Raw genomic sequence first — 22162 nt, 5'->3', positions numbered from 1 at the left:
TACAGAACAAAATTTTCATTAGTTCTACGCCTCATACAATCAAACTCCGAATTATTCAACAAGCTAAGACTTTTCCAACTGAATGATTATACATATAACTGACTCGCCATTAGGTGCCACTTAGCCCAAGTACATACTTGTAACTTATCTGAACTGTTCATGCTGTTCAGGTAAGAGTAGAAATGTCGAGGATTATTAAAAGTGGGATATAAGTGAATGTTTTTTATGTTTCTTTATTCATCATAATTGGTCCTAAAGAAGTTTCCAAAATATAGAACATTATAATTGTATAAAATCTGAAAAATATAAGCTCTATTATTAATACTCTTACTGGCGATCGTCAGCAGTATCGTCAGCAAAATATATAAATGAACATTAGTTCATGGAGAATCTTATTAATTTTATGTGCAAATGGTATAAAAACGAGCTTTTAGAAGCTTTGATCATCATATAGTATTAACTGGTCTGTCAATAGAAATTACTATTGTTTGACATTTTATAAAACTTTTATGAGTTTATTAAATTTTTATGTAAATAATATCTGAAGTATATTATTTATGTATCTTTGTTTTTGTCTCTTGACACTTTTGCTGATTTCTTTAGGGCAGTTTACCTTCATGATGATCATGTTTCGAAATATAATATTAGCAAGATATATCAAAGTTTCACAAAATTTTGACTACTTGACTACTTAATATTGCTACTACTTCAATGAATTCTAGTTATGGTCTAGATGGCATTTTAGAGTGTATACTAGTCCTTTATTTTTACTTTTTTAACAACTCGATTTTGTTGGAAAAGAAATATTTTTAAGAGGTGTATATGATTATCGGTATGTTAAAAATTAATATTTTTACAAATTTTTTTTTATTTTGAGCTGTACAATTATCACTATGAAACACAACTTTTTGTCTTAAGGCATACTTTTAAGAAACTGAGAAACACAAGTTGATATTTCATTGATCCCTCTTTTGGCCTCCTTTATGCCATGATGAAAGTTTTTTTGTTAAATTTTGACCCGTAGCACTGATTATGGGTATGTGTTAGCCAAAAGCACTTTGCTATTGGTGAAGAAAAATATATACGCATTGTACAAATCGCTTCTCACATTTTATTATTATCTGCTATTTATCCTTATGTACACAGTCACTTTTGCAACTTATAATATGTTAACTTACCGTTTTGCTCGTTTACCTTAGACTTCACATCAGTATTAACATCTTTAGTTAATGAATACATTAAATAGTATAAGTTCTACAACTTAAACCTCTTGATCTATCAAATTTTTGACAGGTCTGCACAACAATTTTCATTTTCACATTCTCTTTAACATACATAAGAATTATAAGATGCTTTGGTTAAAATAAAACTGGAATTATTGCAAATGAGCAAAGTCACTTTGCTGAAAGAAGATTGCTTAGTAAATACTAAATCTAGTGGATCTTGGTGGATACTAATTTAAAAGTTAGATCTAGTCAGAAAATAGTAATAGTTCAATATAAGTTTTACATCCAAATATTTGCGTTTGAATTGATGCTCCTTCAAGCCACAGATCAAGTCAAGTCCACAGTCAAGATTAACATACCGTTGCTTTATCGCCCGGATAGTTAGCTGCTTCGTCTTTTATCAACAAGTTAGTCTTCCTTATGTACCTTCTGGTAGATTTCTTATACTTTAAGTTGTTTCTTTTTTAAAAGTATGTGGTGTTTTCAGTCCCTCGCTATTATTACAAGTAAACTTTCATAAATGGTCTTATTTAATAAACTCCCTAATAACTAACTAACCCTTTCACTGCATTTTTATTGAATGTACTGATTTATTATTGTTCTGTTTCTTTTGGGGTTTAGGCAATACTCCTTCCTCTGCCACTGAGTTAAAACTTATCCTAATAATTTATAAACGTTTATGTAGAATAACTTTAATTAGGTTTAAAACTAATGTTACGTATTAGGAATTAGTTTCTAGTATTATTGAACGAATGTAATAGATTTTGATTTTTTAATGTAATTTTGAATGTTCATGGGCTTATGGATGGAAACGCTCGAGCTGGTGCGAGAGAATATAAAAGACGTTTTCGAGGTTGAATTCGCTGACCTAAGAATAGAGTGTTCATAAATGTAGTTCAGTTTTACTTGGAATGCAACATTGCTGGTCAGCCACGAAAAGTAGGAAAGCCTAAGAATGATAACGATGAAGACGATTTTTGTGTCTCAAGTCACAATTCATCAAATTTTACAAAGGAATCTGTTATATCCTAATCATGTACAACGTGTTCAAGCACTTCTGGCCACTGACCATGGAAAAAGGATTCAGTTTTGTCAAAAAATGCTGCATCATAATAGACAAGACCCTCATTTTTTTTTCTAATTTTGTGAAACAACGAAAGTAGCTTTAAAAGAATGGCAATATTTAATATAAACAATTTACATTATTGAAACTAAGTTAAATTTAAAATATTTAAAAATAATTAATTTCAGCATCAATTTTCAGTCACTAAATAGGCGAGGATCATTAAAAGCAAATTAATTGGACTATTCACGCTACCATTTACATTTCTTGCAACATAACTTGAACGATTTAGTTGCAATGTTTGTTACATTAATTAGCTGCAACACGGTGTAGAACTTTTAGTAACCGTTGGATTCCAAGGGGATGAACTATCCAATGGCCGCCGCGCTCACCTGAGCTAAACCCCATGGACTTTTTTTATGGATATGTTTTAAAGAACTTGTTTTCGTCAATGAAAGCTATACTGAAAGTAGAACTGTAAAGAAATTTTAGGATAAGCTTTAAACGATAGTACCAACAACGAAACAGCCTTCCATGTATATTAGGGCACCTGGTTCATGGATCAATAACATCGCATTTTTTTATTATTTAGAATTAGTGGTAAGTGATTGCGAGGTTTATCCAAAAACCACTAGTTTAATAAAAGTGTCAATCAAACAAGATTTATATCACTTATCTGAAAGCATTTCACCGTATGAGAATCTTCTTTAAATAAGTAACTTTCCTGATAGTTGTTAACTTTATGTAGTAAATTTATTTTTGCTAGCGTTACTTGAAACGCAAATAATTTATATGATAAAATGAAACATACTGAGATTATTTTTTTACTACAGAAAAATTACGACTCCAAACCATATTTATGCAACTGTGCCCTTTTTACGGCCATAAATTTCGCTATACATTGCTATAAATTTTGTACATGATGCATGAAGTGATTTTTATAAAAATCAGAAAAACGGTAATAACTTTGAAACCAGCAACAATCAGATGATAATACAGGGTGTCCATCTATAACCTGACACATTTTAACTGCTTATAAGTCGAGAACGAAAAATGACAACAATGTGCAGTTTTCACAGAACTTCATCAATATTTTTAAAGTTTTTTTTGACAGCGTTGCCAAGTTTCAAAATTTACCTGAAATAGGAGGAAAAAAAATGATGATTTTCAAAGAAAGGTTTCTCAAAAATTTTAAATGTAACACCCTGTACTTTTTAATTTCACATGAAAGCCTGTTAAATCCCCTTTCCGAAAATGTATAAATTGTCTTAAATTCATTATTTTCTTTTACAGAGCCAATTTTAGTAAATGACACCTTTTTGAAAATTTTCCTAGAATACAATCATATTATTCGGTGATTGATGAACATTTTCTGGTAATTGCCTCTGTATCGCTTTAGCATGATCATAATTAAATAATTTGCGCTATTGCCATGTCTATAAAAAGTATTTATTCTACATATTAAATTACAACTATTTACAACAATTTTAACAACAAACAATTGAAGAAATTAATTTTAATTTATAACTAATAAATTAGGTGCTGAATATGACCCCCATTTTGCTCGGAACACAAATTTAGACAGAGAAATAAGTTGCCGAAGGCGGTGTAATTTGGTTGAAAACGTTTACTATGTTGTTGCGCAGTTCATCCAAATTTCTTGGGGTTGGATTGTAGCAACGGTCTTTTACATATCCCCATATACAAAAATCTGGAATGGTTAGACCGCGAGAATAAAGTGCCCACTCGATTGGACCTGCTCGCCCTATCCATCTGTTTCCAAAAGTAATATCTAAGGAATCCCTTGCGACCCTGGAGAAGTGTGGTGGTGCACCGTCTTGCTGGAAGTAGACCGTGTCTAAAATTCCATCCTGCTGAAGTTGAGGATAAAAAAATGTTTCCAACATATCGGTGTAATTGTTTCCATTCAATGTTGCTTCTTGAAAAAAAAATGGCGGCCCATAAATTTTAGATTTCGATACTGCACACCAAACGTTCAACTTAGGAGAATCTCTTTCAAATTCGTTATACACTCGAGGATTTTCATCTCCCCAAATTCGGCAGTTATGCTTATTTACTCGACCACTGATGTGAAATGTTGCCTCATCAGACATTATTAAATTGGTATCCGGCTCATTTCTAAAAAGATCTAGTAGTGTTTCGCATATTAAATATCTTTTTTCAAAGGCGCGATTTTCTATTTTTTGGAAAGTTTGAATTTTGTAGGGTTTAAATTTAATTATTTTTAGAATTTTATGTACTTTACTTTTTGACATATTTGTCGTTTGAGCTATCTTCCTAATAGACATTTGGTTATTATTTAAGGACAACACTTCTTTTACCAGCAAAATATCATCCAACAGATTATCTTGTGCATTTAGGTTTGTTCTAACTTTTCTTTTAACTGTTCCCTCCTGGGAAAATTGGTGTACCCAATGAAGTTTAGAATTGCATGAAGGTGGAGCCCTTTCAAAAATCAGCCTAAATATTCTTCTCGTCTTCGTAACTGATTTGCATTCACTAAATAATAACACGCAACGTGCCTTTTCCTGGTTGGTAAACATATTTAAACCTTTCAAAATCTTAAAAAAATGCAAAAATACATATAGAAATCAAATTATTGGGACTGCCCAACGAATGACGTTAAAAAGATTTGACAGTAGTTGAAGCCCACAAACAAATTGTGCAACTAATAGCCTCCTTGACAAGCTACTATTGTTATTGTTGTCACTTGATACCGAGAATGTTATTTAATAGGTATTTATTGTAGGAAATTTTTCAAAAAGGTCATTTACTAAAATTGGCTCTGTAGAAAAACTAAAATTGGCTCTGTAGAAAAAAATAATGAATTTAAGACAATTTATACATTTTCCGAAAGGGGATTTAACAGGCTTTTATGTGAAATTAAAAAGTACAGGGTGTTACATTTAAAAATTTTGAGAAATCGGCCTTTGAAAATCATCAATTTATTTCCTTCTATTTCAGGTAAATTTTGAAACTTGGCAACACTGTCAAAAAAACTCTAAAAATATTGATGAAGTTCTGTGAAAACCGCACATTGTTGTCATTTTCCGTTCTCGACTTATAAGCAGTTAAAATGTGTCAGGTTATAGATGGAAACCCCGTATATAGTTGTTGTACCGAGGCGTACCACAGAGCGTCAAGATAGGCGCTTCAGACAACTATCCCTACGAGACCGTTTTGCTACTACGCGTCTACCAATGGTTTATAAATTAATGTAGACTTATTACTTATGCGTACACTCTATCGTCTCATTTTAGCCTTGGGACTTGTTTCATACCGTCCATGGTTAGTGACATCTGATTGCGGACCACTGTCGTCAACATTTGAACTGGAGCAGAGAACGGCAACATTGAAAGACAGAATGGCATAATTTTTATCCTTAGCGAAGAACAGCCACAGAACACAAATATAGGGAAATGCGTGTTGCTTAATAAGAAGACCGAAACGCCATTGACAGCTCTATTGACGTTGTTGACAAGGACGAACCGATTAAATTGGGTAGCGTGTGGTGGGAAATTTAAAACTGATTTGTTGCGCGATATTTCAATTTTAAGTCATTTGCAGAAAAGTTGATGCGTTAACTGAATAGTGATGAGAGATATATTTAAATAGAATTATATATTATACGCTTCTTGGTTTAAAAATATTCACATTTCTTAAAAATTGTTAAATTTGAATCTAAAAGATCCGAAAGAATAATAAATGTAAACATATTTAGACAAACATAGATACTTACCAATAATTATAAATTAGCACTACAGGCATGGAAGCAAATTTTAAGTAAAAAAAAGAAGACTAATTTTTCTTTTATACAATTTATTTTGAGATGAATTGAAACAAATTTAACACAGTGCTTTAAAACACATAACAGTAGTTACAATATATTCTAAATTAAATACTGTAAACTGTAAGCTTGGTATTAATAGGACCTTTTATGTATAAATATTGAATTGTTGCACGTATAAAGCATATTTCAACTGAAAACTCTAATAATTTCTGAACTTTTTCTGAACCATTCAAAAATTACTTGTTTTTTTTTTAGATTCCATGAGTGTTAAAAATAGTATAGGAAACATATAACAAATATACATATATAAAAATATGATTTAAAAAAGATTTTGTCTCAGATTGTCTCAGATTTTACCATTATGTATGTAAAGATTTTTATTTGTTTTTTTTTTACGTAAGCAAATAAAAATAAAATATAATTATAAATTAAAAAATAGATTTAAATAAAAAATAGAAGATTTCCTAATGCAACTTTAAAAGTTTGCATTATTGCCAAATTCCAAAAGGATATCATCAAAAGCATTTTACATTTTTACTAGGACTTACATGACAGATCTCCCTCCAATATTTCTGTAAAGATGAATTCGACTAAGCAATTACTAATATAGAAACTAATGCATAAAGGACATTTGCATGAATATCTAAACCTAGATAAAGACAAGGAAATGGAAATGCCCGACGTTTAGATGAGTGGAGGGTAGAAGTCTAAGAATTAGAATTAAATTTTAAAAAATGATAACTGAGTCATCTCATAACAAAAGCAAATTTAACTGAATAAAGTTTTACTTACGCGATTCTATTTAACCAGATACTTGGGATATAATCAGTAATAATGCCATGATTGTAGCCATCAGACCAATCTTAGATTTTTAGGAATTACCTTTCCATTTCATAAATAAATTCGTAAATCCTGATTAATTATTGATACAGTATGTTTATACAGTAAGTTAAATAATTTTTACGATGATAAAGCAAAGCAAGGCTGAACCTAATAAACTTTATTATTCTCTGTGCTTTAATAACATAAATTCTTAACACCAAAAACAAACAATTATTAGGTCGTCATGTTAAATGCCAGTTCAGACTACTCCTCGCGTCAACTTAAAGAATTATCTTAATAATAAAATGAATATTTCTGAGAGCAAATTCTTATTAAAAAAAATATTTATTACTATGCTACCTTCTAAAGTTATTTCGATAATAATTTCTGCCAAAACTGGAAAATCTAATATAAATATGTGCTAATCCTGTAAATCGAATAGACTTTCAGGATTCTCAGGTTTATTTACCGGGAATTCGCAGCGCCGTGGGAAAAGCGTAATTTTGGCACTGCATCGATAATATCAGGAGTAAACACCAAAATTTCAGTTTCACCAATACCGTTATGCTACCTGAAGTAAATCTATGCGAAGAACATCCCGCCGATGGATGTAACTACTGAGAGCGTGCACAGGTTAGCTTAAAATAGATGGATCAGGATTATAGGGTTTTATTGATCGACCCTACATGTAGATACAACATGTCAACGTTAGGGAATTAGCTATCTTATACTCAAGTATTTATTGTCTAGAGATGCAAGCCAAGAACTTTTGGTTTTGAACTTATGTTTTGAAGAAGTCAGCTTTGTGATCTTTTAACAGTATATGTTTTTCAGCTCTTTTAATTGCAGAAAATAAATCAGTGTTGGCATCCTTGCGTGTTAAATTGCGTTTGAGGTAATAGCCTTATAGGTAAAAAAAATATGCAGAATAATATATGATAATATTAAACGGAATACTGCTGAGGTTTTTACTATTTTTAAGTCTCTCTGAAGGATAAAAAACTAAAAACATGAAGCAGTCAATCCCATGGAGCAGGTAAATCCAACTGTATATTGAAATCTATATGTAAGATATGTCTCAACCGCTCAGAGCGCTTGGAAAATTAGAAAAATTAGGAGAGAATAGTTCGCAAACTACTTACAATCATTCGTCGCATTAATGCGTCTAATAAGTCGGCAGAAAAAACTGAGACAAAATTCGCGTTGCGAAATGAGTAGATACTGACTGTTATCACCGTCCTAGTAAGTCCTTCAAAAATATAGTCGCACACGCAACAGAGAACACTGAGTTGGGAATCTAAGCATCTTTGTGGTTAAGATTTTAAAGTTACCGAGTCCACCTTGCACCCAATTTCGACAACAAGATTTATTCGATGCAGAAACAGATATCAAAGACCATGCGCAATGTCGTAGATTGCTTGCTTGGTAGCTGCCAACCACAATTGTAATAATTCCGATATTTCAAAGAATATATATTTTTCTAAAAAGACACATTTCCACCTGCTATGTCGATACCCAGAACTGGCAAATGTGTGGTTTAAAACCCCTTTTTTTACTAACAAGTTTGCAGGCCGTCACGTTTTTTGATTTGGCAATCAAAATTGATCTCTGACCCAAGTGGTTGAAGAACAGCAGCCTTCTTTGCTAGAGAATCGAATTACCCTTACGACTTACACACATGATTACCGTTATTGTGGTTATCTCCCTTTTTTTAGCTTCATTTAGCAAGGCGGCGGTGGCATTTCTGTACTAGATCTACCGCAAGGCCACGCTCTAAGTCTGGATAGCGCAAGAACTATTGTCTGCAATATGTGAGAATTTACACGGTTATTCTGTTTAAAGACTACTTTTTACAGCATCCTTGAAATCTACACCGCAGCCTAACCTGTATTGGTTTTTGAACCAGCTAAGTAATTTTATAACACGTTTCTCTATATTGGCTATATAGTATAGTTGAATTAAGGATTGGCAAAGCAATATACTCCTCTACAGAGGAGTAGAGGAAACAACTTTACTTTATTTACAACACGTTTCTCTATATTGGCTATATAGTATAGTTGAATTGAGGATTGGCAAAGCAATATACTCCTCTACAGAGGAGTAGAGGAAACAACTTTATTTGTTCCCGCCAGAACTTGCTGCGAGCTCTTTGCAGACCAATAATAAAATGTCAAACAAATAAACAAAAAGAAACTGAATCAGTAAAATTGTGAGCATTAAATGTAGTACTCCATTTTCTATTTCTATTGATAAGCCGATGACTATATTCTAATGTACTTTATTGTTGTTTTTAAAATATTTTTCTATTTGACACCTAATGAACCTTAATATTTATGGATCCCTATAGATTACGTTAAATTCACCAAACTTAAGGGATAGTTGTCATACCTAGGATGTGGAGATGGTGTCCTAAGTACCAGTATCCAACTAAAAGAGCCGTCACTTGCTTTGGGTCTTTAAGCGCAGTAGTGGTTTGGTAAGACAGACAGAGAGCCTATCTATGTGCGCATTAGCTTCACTCATATAAGATGCTTTCGTTCATCTCCGAAGGGATTTTTTATCAAGCAGAAGTGTTTATTCAGACAGGGTATTCAGACATTTAAACAGGGCCTATAGGCAGTTTTTCCAATCAAGTCAAGCAATGCTGACTTCCCGTTACCAGCATTGCCTAAGTGACTGTACCTTTCTTCACCAGTTTCTCAGCTCTGCTGTCCGAAATTTATAAGATTGTGTTGCGGAATTTGCATTCTAAAATATTTTGTCCACATTTATCACAATAAATACTTTAGCCTAGAAAACAGTGACATGCTCCATAAGTGAGTAAGCCGTGCCGGTATATGGAGCCTCACCACAGAAGCCTAAACAACCTCTATCATTTATTCTGGAGCCGTCTGGATGGCTAAACTTAACAGCTTGCAAGCTGGACTACTGCTGCACCTGGACGACTGCTGGACCTATAACCTTATACATGGGTACAAAATTGTCCCGCTGTCTAGTTTGAAAAACTGTGCTTGCCTTACGAATAATTCTTATAGTTACGCCATATAGAAAACTCTTATAGTTTACTATTAAAGATATTAGGTATAAAGTTGCATCCCATTAAAAAAGGAAAGGACATTTCTGTATGACCTGTGAACAAAGTCTCACATAACGAATTTCGTTGGCTTGCAGATCTTCAAGTATGTGTAGCCTGTACGCAGTCCTCATTGCCTTAAAGGCTTTAGCCTTAAAAGCTTTAAAGGCGCTAGTTGAGGCTGTTTGCATAGATCCTGGGATGCTTAGGCTTGCGAGGTTTTGGAGTTTGACCACTCGTTATAATCAAATTGCAGCTTTCTTCTATACCACCAAACTAGAACTCCGTATGTGGGAAGTTTAACGACAGATCTAAAGGAATATGTTAGGAGTCAGACCGCAGGTACTCTCGAAACCTTCTTGCAAGCCCAAAGAGAGAAGGTGATCTTGTTGATTTTAATATGTAGATAATTGCTCCAGCAGAGTTTGGAATTTAAAGTCATTCCTAGAAATCAAATTATCCTACGACAATTCAGCTAGACACCATCCACAGATACCATGAGTGATGTTAGGTCTATTTGTCAAAAGTACCTTTTTGTGATTAGTCCTTAACCGTGAGACGCTTCCAGAGGTACTATCGGTCCACTGTACAACAGGTCCTTATGAAAAATGTAATTAATAGCCCTAATATTTACACACTCTGGTCTCACTACTCAACCAACTATTCTTATCTACCCTATAAGGCCCAATCTCAGAAAAAAGTATAACAACTTTAACAACAAAGAAAAAAAAAGTAAAAAACGAACAAAGGTATACTTTAAGAAAATAATATAAACTGAAGTTTAAGATTTAATATTTGTAGGTAAAGCACTATATATTGTAACAACCTGAAACTTTGTAATTTTATGACTTGGTTCCGTGAAATTTTCGCTCTTGTATGGCAGGATTAGTTATCCACTAATAACTATAAATATTTGGGAAGTTTGCTGGGCTATCCCGCACATAACAGTGGGCATATTTACTTTAAATCGCTTTAACCTAGCCAGACTCAATAAATAATGGAGTAATATGATCAAATTTACGTTAATCATAACTAAATTTTAAGCATGCAGTTTGTAGTTTCTTAAGTCGTAATCTTTCCTTGCGAACAAAGGCTGGCCAAATGAGCATATTTCCATATCTTATCACCGAAAAGACTAGGGACTCTATCAATTTTAATTTAATGCTAGTCGATAAAATACCTATGGCATGCGTACAGGGTGTCCGAGACATCAGAAACAGTCCACCCTGATGAGCGGCAGCAGCATAATTTGATGGTGCCCCATCTTGATGCAAAATCAGTTTCTTTTCTAGAAGATTATCATCTTGTTCGAGTAATTCAGTTATTCTGGTATTAATGGCAGATTTGTATTTAAAAAAAAACGGTCCAGCAATATGATCTCCCAGGATACCAGCCCATACATTAGTGTCGCTTTAGTATTGACAGTTGTATCTATTGACTTCACCAGACAAATAAAAGAAGCATTCGTCCGAGAAACAGATATTATACAGCAAATTTCTCTTATGATTTAACCTATTACTAAATTACTCACAGAATTGTACACGACGATCAAAGTCTCGATGTAGCTCATGTACAATTTTGATTTTGTAGGCATGATATTTGTGTAATTTTTAAATTTTTCTGAACGGTATCTTTAGACACGCCAAATGCGGTATAGCAATTTTTCGAACAGATGTATAAGGTTCCATCTCAACATGACTTAACACTGCAATTTCCACCACTTTAGTTCTTACTGATGCTGAACTTCATTTTTTCTGTTTCGTACTGATCCTGTTTCTTGAAACTTACTGGAACATTATGAAATTTGTTAGGCTTAGATGATTTGTTTTTTTATGCTATAGAATGATTACTATCAAAAGCCCGTGCTGCTGCTCTAGCAGACTTATTGTGTTAATAATAAAGACTTACCAGCTCAATTCTTTCTGGCAGCGTATAAACCATTGTTATCAATACTATCAATATTACCAGGATTAGGTTAAACAAATATCTTATGCTACTGTTGTTATTGATCACTCCAACAAAACACTAGGTATTTCCTGCATATTTTGACAAAGTAACTTCATTAGAGATATTACCCGGATAACTAAAAGACAAAATGTATGCAAGCAACAAAATTGCAAGATTTAAATTTTTGAAGAATGTCACCTACGTTTATTCATATTTCTTGAGAACGAATTGATAAAATAATAATTTTAAAGGAGGGTATAGTAGAAAATAAAATTATCTTTAACTCAATGTATTAGTCGATCCCTATTCCCATTTAAAAGACTTAATATGTGGCTCTGGGGGGGTGACGTAATGACGTCAGAGAACCGCAATTTTTGTTAATCTCAATTCCCCTGAATATTAAATTTGACGTGTTTTTGAGATTTTTAGGGTTAACTTGTTTTGTCACGGACACCCTGTATATCAAATCTTCAGTTTATTTTTTTTTTGTAAAATATTAAATAAGAAAAAATAGTTTTTTTTTCACAAGTTGGTTTTATATGTCGATAATTACATTTCAATCAAAATTATTCAATTTATGTATTGCAAAAAGTAATAGTAACTTCAATTTTGTTCCATTGAAACCTTAGCTTCCAAAAATAAGACCAATTTAAGACTCGCTGAAAAAGAGTTGTACAGTTTTACGTTATTAGCATACTGATGCTACCTACAAGTGCTAAGAAACTGACTAAAGTTGCAAGTCTAAATCGAAAACAAAAATAGTCCCAAGACGCTGAATTTTGGAACTACTTACTAAACAAACGAATATTTAGAGAACATTGAGTTGAGTCAACCTTTTGCATTCTATTAACTAAGTAAATTCGGGTCTGAGTATGGCATACTCAGACCGAAATTTATTAAAAAAAATTATTTATAAAAATTTGGCTTTCCGCCACTCTTAGTGAAAAATATATATCGAAATCTACCCATTTTGCCAAAAACCCGACCATTTTTCGTTATTTTTGACAAAAGCCGCTAAACTGCAGAATTACCATGAAACTCACACAGTAAATGATCGACATATACATTTTAAAATTATTAAGATTACCGAATCAATAATTGCTCATTTCGAAATGACGCAGTAGCAGCTAATATTGTTACCATTAATTGCTCTCTTGTGATTATTGTATTTTCGCAAATAATAAATTTTATATATCCCTGTCAGGAGTTCGTGCAGGCTAAGGTTCCACTTCGATCATACGTTACATAAGTAACAATGGTAATTCTGCAGTTTAGCGGCTTTTGTCATCAGACTCATCAGAATTACCAGTTTCATTTTTAATTTATCTATATTGAGTGCATTGAAATCTTTAAATGTAAATATCTCAAAAACGGTTAATAATAGCGAGATTTTTAAAGTATACCTTTTTTAAGCAAAACTGTTTGCACAATATATATTATTAACTAAAAAACTCAATTATGCCACTTCTAAAAAAGTTACGGAATTAAAAAAAAAAATCAAAATGTTACTGGTAGCGCCCTCTATGAATCAGCTCATCAGAATCACATTCCATGATTTTCTAGAAGCTATTATACCCTATTTCGTTTTTGCTTACTTATATTTACTATTTTATTAGCATTTTATTTGTGTAAAAAAATATTTTATATATAGGAAGAAAAAGGCATATCTTCTTAAACAAAGTCATTGAGTTACAACCCCTATCATGCATCATTTGGGGTATTTTGTATAAAAAAAGATAAAGAGAAGAAACCCTCTCTAACAGTATACACTAAACCAAATTGCAAACATCAAAAAAATAATAAAACATACAAAATAGTAAAAAGCATGCTCGTGTACATTTGTCTTCCGACTCCACCCTTCAATCTGTGAACCCCCGTAGCTAGGGAAATTCCGCCCTAAACTTAATCATGCTTTGTCGAGATTACGCTGGCAAATAAGTGTTTTTCATTACTGCGGAATTTCATGCATTTTATGAAATATTAGTGCAAATAATAATAAGAATAAAACAACCCCATTAATTGATATGAAGCTTATATTGATACCTATACAAAAAAAAACTAAGTAACATCGCAGAGACATAACAACAGTCTATTGTATTTTTAATTAGAAAAAAATCCATTAGCCCTACAAAGCCACTCCGGAAGATTTACTTAGACGAAAGAAAAAATTGGTTATAGAGAGAGACGACAATGCGGAAACGAGACTATGAAAATAATAAAAAGCTGAAACAAATTCTCTCCGCAAGCACAATTAACTTAAATGTATGCGAAATTTTTAACTGGGGAAATTTTTTGCACCTTGCTTGTATTTCTCTACATGCACCAGTAATTTTTATTTCTGCGGCCAGCCAGATGGTCTCTGAGGTATCATTTTCGGCTAGCCCTATATGTATATCTTTTTTTTTGTCTTAGCATTGTAGAATTAATTGAGGATAATTCATACTATTCTGATCTGTTTATTTTTAATTATGACCTTATCTAAATGATTAAATTAAACTAGCAAACTAATAAAGTTTTTGATAACATGCTCAACGCTGATGTCCCATGTGTATAAAGTACATCCATATAGTAGCTCAACATGATAAATAAATTATATGAATCAATACCTAAAGTTGTAATTTCAGGTGAGAAGTTTTTGAAACTGTAATATCGATTTTAATGAGTTATAAACTCCATGGTTGCTTATTCAAAACTAATCATAGTTACTTCACAAAAATATGAGTATGGCTCCAATGAATAGTTTGTTAATTTTTTAGGGCTTCTCTCAAGTAAAAGAAACGATGGTGAAGAATCGTTTGAGAAATGATGCGTAAATGTCATTCTAGTTCATGTCATTCTACCCAGCAAAGAATTCTGTGTGCTTTAATGCTCTTGAACAAAGTATTTCCTGAATTTGACAAGGAGATATTTCATATAGTTTATACGCATCAGAATATTTTAGGTTCTTTCTGCTCAACTAACAATTCAATGTCATATGTCCCGTTCTATTACCAATTAGTATTTGAAATTCATTCTGGTTAATAAAGTTTCTAGACGTTTCCCTACTCTCTCTATTAATTTAGTGAATTATCTATATCAATTTAGTGTTGCATTTCTAAATCCCTACAGATTTTCCGGCGTATGCTCCTTAATCGCTCTGCAAAACATACTCTGATTCAAAGTAAACTGAAGTAGATTTTTTCATCGACTACGTTTATCACTTTTTTTTCCAAAACTCATTACAGCATTGCGATCATCCGGCTCTTTTATTAGCTATTAGAAACAGTTATACCGGCTCCGGAAGGGTGGATTGACCTGCAATACACGGGTGAGGTCCTAATGGCTCTGAAGTAGGTGCATTTTCAAATATTCGCGCTTTAATTTCCTCTGTTGATAATCTTGGAAACTTGAAGTATTTAAAAGCTGTATTTTTTTGCCAAAGCTTTTACAGAATTTTTCATTAGCCCAAGTTTTATATGCAAATGGGGAAAATTACTTTTTTTTTCTTAACAAGTGCTTTTTTGATAACGTTGCTTTTTTCCCCAGATGCTTCGGCATTAGTGAACTTAATATTCATGTGCTCTGCTATCGAAAAGACACAAAACAACGGTATTTTGTATAGCCACCCTGCAGACCAGCCAGTATAGCGACAACTTTTAAGTCACAGCATACCTTCCAGTTATAAAAAATGTAGTTAGTCAACTGAAGTAGCTAATTCATTGTCTTATACGTTTCTTTGATATTTCGTCACCCAAGAATTGCTTTGTTCCATCTCTAAAAAACAAAATTGTTCAGGAGAGCCAATAGAAAGTTATTCATGAATTAATTTGACATATTTAGTTATTATGGTTCTAAAATATGCTTTTATAACAAGAATATATTTAACTAAATTAGTTTGCATATACAGTGTCTGTATTAATTAATATTTACCTTAGAAAATAAGCAAAAGTTAGTTGGAGATAGAACAACATTCTTCGAGTAACCCTCTGGATATAGAATAAAAACATTACCGAGAAAAGGTGTTTGATACCAGCTCTGCATGAACTTTCCTTTTAATTTTATATTTTATAGGTTATCACTAAATAAATAATTATGAACTTTTTATAATATGTTTGATAATTCATTAAATAGTTAAACGTAATACAATAATGTAAAAAATAGGTCGTACATTTTTACAGGTAAACATGAACATAATAACTACTTATCATGTAAACTTATCGAAAATAAACTGCATTGATTAATGAAATAAAAAATATAATGCTAAAAATTTTAAATTGGCAAATTCTAAAGATTTTACTTAAAAACTAATTTGCTAATGCTAAACTAAATATAGTTATGTATTAACCTACCTATGTATTAACCTTAACAAGCTTTTATTTTTTATTCGGAACTTTTTTTAATTTGAAGTTTTTTAAAATCGTGTATTCTATTCTCTATCTTCTACAGCCATTGTATTTAGGATGGAATAGAGGGAAGACTTTTTCTCTTCAGAGAGAGAATTGGTCATTTTTAATGGAGATGCATTGAAATTAAACTTATTTTGTGTTTTTTTTACCATTAGGGCGTAGTTTTATATTGCATTATAAATTGCACGTGTCATAATCAGATTTAAGGCTATTGCTATATTTAATGCAATAAATATTTTTTTTTTTGTAAATAATATTATTGATTTTTGTATATGGGAGTGTATTATACTTTATATTTGAAAAACTTTTAGGAGCATAATTTTTATAGTGTGAAGAAGTCATTTGCAATATTTTAAAACTTCATTTTTCGTTGAGGCAATTTCATTAACAATCTTATAAAAGAGAGTGGACTATGAATATCCAAATGTTTTTTAATAACACTATGTGCGCAATCAACCTCCTGAAGAGTACTGTGACCTGGCTGGGAGAACTTCTGTTCTATTTCAATTACCTTATTAGAATTGTACAAAAAATGTTGTGAAGCATAGGACATTATGGAATTTTTTATTCTAAGGGACGCAACTATCCGACCATAAAATTATTTTTTGTATACCTTTGTTATCGGTTGTCAGTTGAGTCAGAATTCGAATTAAAGCGTTGGCCAAATCTACACCTCCACGGTCAGTCATACCCTCATTCCACACACTATAATGTACTGTATTGTTTAAGTTACAATATGCTGTCAAATTATAACAATTAAGTTTTCTTTTATAAAAGTGTGATGAAACATTTGATTTTGGAAGAGACCTTTGATTTGTCTATCTTTTTTTTTTTCATTTCTAGCCAAATTTTTATTATTTACATGGGTTTCATATTCTTGGATTTCTCCGTCCGAAGGGTTGACCTTTAACTTAAATTCTGCGCACTTATCGCAAATATCTTTCTTTGGTTTATGAAACGCAATGTTAAACTCGTAATTAAAAATATGGGAATAAATATTAAATTTAACGGGATTGTTAACGGTCAGACAATAAAGATAAGATATACAGATGTACATTTTAGACATATAAGATGTAAGATGTACATTTTAGACAAATTTAAATTAGTCTCTAAATATTCTTTTTCTGAGTTAGCTCGGCAGTTATGTGAACTGACTTTGGGAAATAAACGTATACAAGCTCTGACCTCTTCTTTTTGAGCATCTGGTATAACTTTTTTTTGATTTTTACCCTTTAATGGTGATCTTGGTAATCCGGTTTCCGCATTATTAACTTTAGAAAAATAATAATAGATCCTTTGTGAGCTAATATTCAAGGTACCTATAAAAAAATACTTATAAAAAAATATTTACACACACGAGTTATTTTTTCCCCCACTTTGCACTATTACTTTGGCCGCGCTTTCGAGCTTTTAGATTTCTAGTAACATATTTGCTATAAAAATGACTTTTTTTTAGTATCTGACAGTTTCCAAAAAGATTCATGAATAAGTTTTCTATCATCAATGGTAAAATTCGAAGAACAAATTAAATTTAAATTTAGTCACTTACAACTATATTTTACAATTTTTTGCAGATGAATTTTTCCCTTAATATCCACATATTCCTCACCTGCTTCTCGCTTCTTTTTTCGTACATTCATCGCCCAACTGTCAGGGTTGCGAGACCTCTTTCTTGTAATTTTTGGCTTAGTTTGGGTTGGGTTAAGAGGACAAACGTTTTCAAAGTTCATATTATTTTCTTGAGGTTCGAGTTGCTTTTCTTGAACTGGATTATTCAGTTGTTGGTCTCCATCATGATGTGGTGAAGTTGCATAGATAATCGTTCCGTCTTCAAATTCAATATCAATATTAAAATTTTCGGCAGCATTATTTGCGCCTCGATTTGTATCGACCACATTGTCATCTTCATTGAAAATTTTTCGTTTTACCTTGTCTGCACGAGGATTATCAGATTCCAAGTATTTATTTGTAGATCTTGTGCTGGTACTCAGAATTTTATCCATCAACCTAAAATTAATTTTTGTTTAGTCTAACTAATAAAATAAGACAATCCAACAACCTGTCAAAACAAAAAATCAGTATGGTCAAAACCTGAACAAGTGGTTTGGATTGCCTAATAGATAACTTTACTCTAATTAAATATATTTTTAAATACATAATATAAAATACAAACAATTTAATAAAATACAATTAAAAAATTATCAATTTTATAAATAAAAAATAAATCATAATGTTTCAATTTTTGAGTAGTGTTTTATAAAATTATTAGAAATAATATGAGATTATGTTCATTTAACTATGCGAGCCAAATAAGATTATTTTCTTTTGAAAAAAGAATAGTTCTAGATGAACTGTACTTACTTGAGACTGTTTGGGGAAAGATCTGGACATGGTGCACTAAAACGGCTGCTAAAATCACTCATAATAAATTGTTTTTGCGTACAATAATAAAGCCAGTAAACACTGTAACGATCTATTCAATAAACCATTTATAGGTTGAAGTAATCTTTACGGACTGTGCGTATAATGCCTCTCATTGGTCAAAACGGAGATTAATATAATTATAATTAATCTCACTGAGCGTTATTTTACTTTTGCCGACGATACTGTGTTAGTTTATATAGGTAGTATCAAGGCTGTTCTAGACTCTAGAGAATAACATCAATGCTGATCTGAAAATATATATGGACTGGTTGCATTTTAATAAATTAAAAATTTATTCTAATGAAACAAAATACATGTTATTTAAACAAAAAAATACACAAGTTGATGGCTTCAATATTGGTATATATCATTTTCACATTCAAAAAGTTGAGAAAATTCGGTACCTGGGTTTAATAATTGATGAAGCATCAACTTGGCGGGAACATATCTGCTTGAAAAAGTAATGCGAATGATTGCAGTTATCTGCAGATGTCGTGATCACTTAACTGCAAAAACTAAAAATAATATTTATAATGCTTTCTTGATATCTCACCTTAGGTATTTACTCCCTGTTTGAGGAGTGTGTGCTCAAACTAATTAAGTATACTACTGTTGAAACTCTTCAAAATAAATTTATTAAAGTTTGACTCATACAAATACACTTTATCAAGAATTACATCTTAATAAGTTAAATAAAATACTAAAAATAGAACAATGTAAACTATTATATAAAATTACCCACAAAAAGCAAAAATCTAATATAAACATTACTTTTACGAATATGATACATAATTATCCAACAAGAGATGTAAATAACATTTATCAGAATTATACAAGAACTAACATAGGATTAGGAAATCCTATTGTAAAAGCTTTTAAGGTATTTATTGAATTGCCAGAAAATATAAAATGTGTTCAACCATTTAGTAATTATTTCAAAAAAATTAAAATATTCTTTGATACTTAGTTTTTTTTAGACATAGGCTTACTGTATAGAAGTAAACTAGTTACTCTCGTAACCAATGCTTGCATGCATTGATTAGACGAAGACAATATCTCTGATTTCAGTTCTGAGTCTGACAATACTGACGAGATTGATTAAGTTTTTTTTGTTCTAGCAAATTTTATTTTATAATCGTCGTTTAAGTATTCAATCATATCGTTGCAATTTCATTAACTTGGTAATGCAATATGGCGTGTTTTTTTTGAGTTTGTATGTTTTAGTTTTTGGAATGGTATTTTCATTTTAATGTGTTAACATATTCCTTCAAGCAGCATTTTTTTTCATGAACAAGTAAATTAAATTGTCAGTATTTAAATTTTTCCCAGTGAGTTAAAATAATTTTATACCATTATTCACAATTTTTGTAAGCTCGGTTTTGTTACGTCTACTGCTCGTGCCGAATTCTACTTTTCAAATATGTTGTAGATTTGGTTTTTGCGGTCTTTTGCTTGGAAAATATATGAGCAGCGTAATCCTGATCTGATTTTATCCCATTCTTTTTTATATTTGCGATCGTTGTGCTCAATTTTGTTGCATCTGCGGCTCGCTCTATCACATTCTCAATTTGAAGTGCAATTCCGTTTTGGACTTGTTGTTTATGTCCCATTATTTATGATTAATTATAATAATAATTGTTAAGTTTGTTAATAATACAATAAATACTACAAGATTTTTAAAATTTTTTGAGAATGAAAGTATATACACGAATATAAAAATATAATAATATGCTGCTAAAATAAATCATTTGTTAATTTCTGAACGTATAAAAATACATAGCAGACTATTAATTTCTGAAGGCGATGGTAAAGTTTCTAACCTTATTGATTGGAAAAAATATCTACGCCATAGGTTTTTTCTCACCTGGATGACGTAACTACAAATGGGTTTAATTTCGACTTTATAAACGGCTATAACTGCCAAAGAATACGGATAAAACTTTTCCTTATAGCCGTTAGGAGTTACATAGCCCTTGATATTTTTAACATCTAACAATTCAATAATTTTTTACCGAAAAACTTTTGTTTGTAGAGGCTTGCAACCATCTTAAATGCGCTTAGATATTTATTATAGAAAAAAGATTAAATCAAATCTTCTTGGAGCCTTTTTCATTTCTTTAACATTTTACGACTTTTTTACGTTTTAAGTAATTTTTACAAAAAAAAACTTTAGTTTGAAGATGCTTATAACTACTATAACTCGATTTTGTTATTAATTATTAATATCTAAACAAAAAAGTATTAAAATTCCTTGGAAATTTTAGGACATACGGGCATTATATCGATTAAATAACAGCGGGCGCGGACTATAATAGATTGATGGCAAACGACATATGCTCCGTTCTAGATTTTTTGTTGGTGGATATTGATCGGGTGCTAGCTTCACAGATATGAAAGAATATCTAGAAAAACCACACAAAGTGGCAATATCGGATACGTGCATTGTAAACATAAAGGTATTCTACGTTGCCAAGTTAATTTTTTTCATTACCTTTTTTGTCAGGAATCTTTTTTTTTATTCTAAAAAATTTTATAGACGAATCTTTTAAAGAGAACATTTTTTATCTGTTGCAAAATACAACATGTTAAAAAAATATGTAGTGGATTAAGAAAATTATATATTGAATGGAAAACATTGTCTGAGATATGCTGAACTCGAAACAACCTCGCCTATGGTTTACAGCTAGGCTTATTCTAGGCATTCAATGTTTTAAGGGTATAAGAGTTCCTCGTGTACTATGTTTGAAATAGTAACTGGGCACTACAGACTTCTGAATGAAATTAATAATAATTTTAATTATAGTGACCCTTAAAACAGTTATTTAGTGTCATTCAATACACAGGCTATGTACAGTGTTGTGATTTGTGGGGCTGTATACATCAAAAGTATATGCCAGAAAAAACCTCAAAATGCCCTTTTTTTTCAACTTTCAACAGCGGTTTTCCAGAAATTACGACTTTAATTGACACAAATTATATATTGCCATGAAGGTAAAATGTGTGCTTTTTAAAATTAACGCACTTCAACGAAATGATGCGCACTGTTTACGAGATTGCAGATGATAACCACGAAGGGCACAAAAAACAGTTTTCTTGTAATAATCTCAAAAACGGTTCGTTCAAAAAAATAATAATTTTTAGTTTCAGCGCCCTCAAATTAGTCCTTAAAACCTCGAGGTCTATTTTGAAAAGTGAAAATTCGCAAACTAGTGATAAAAGAATGTAATAAGGTATATTTAGAGAAACGGCCAACAAATATTAAACACAATATATCTTCGAAACTAACTTTTTCACCTCACAGTAAAACGGCTTTTTCCTTGTACATACAAGTTTAAATAAAGTTTGGCAATACTGTATTAAAATCTGTTACTCGATACTTGTGCGCATTGAAAACATCGGCTTCCTAAGTGT

General features: G+C 31.5%; 1 protein-coding gene across 32 annotated transcripts in view; it reads left to right on the top strand.

The window, feature by feature from the left end:
* LOC126745035 (basement membrane-specific heparan sulfate proteoglycan core protein) overlaps nucleotides 1-22162 on the top strand; it is a 797399-nt gene that overhangs the window by 359773 nt on the left and 415464 nt on the right. The window lies entirely within an intron of this gene.

This window comes from Anthonomus grandis, chromosome 15, assembly GCF_022605725.1.
Source record: "Anthonomus grandis grandis chromosome 15, icAntGran1.3, whole genome shotgun sequence".
In the NCBI taxonomy this organism is placed as follows: Eukaryota; Metazoa; Arthropoda; class Insecta; order Coleoptera; family Curculionidae; genus Anthonomus; species Anthonomus grandis.
The sequence above is the reverse complement of the archived record's forward strand: the minus strand, read 5'-3'. Positions and strand labels throughout refer to the sequence as shown.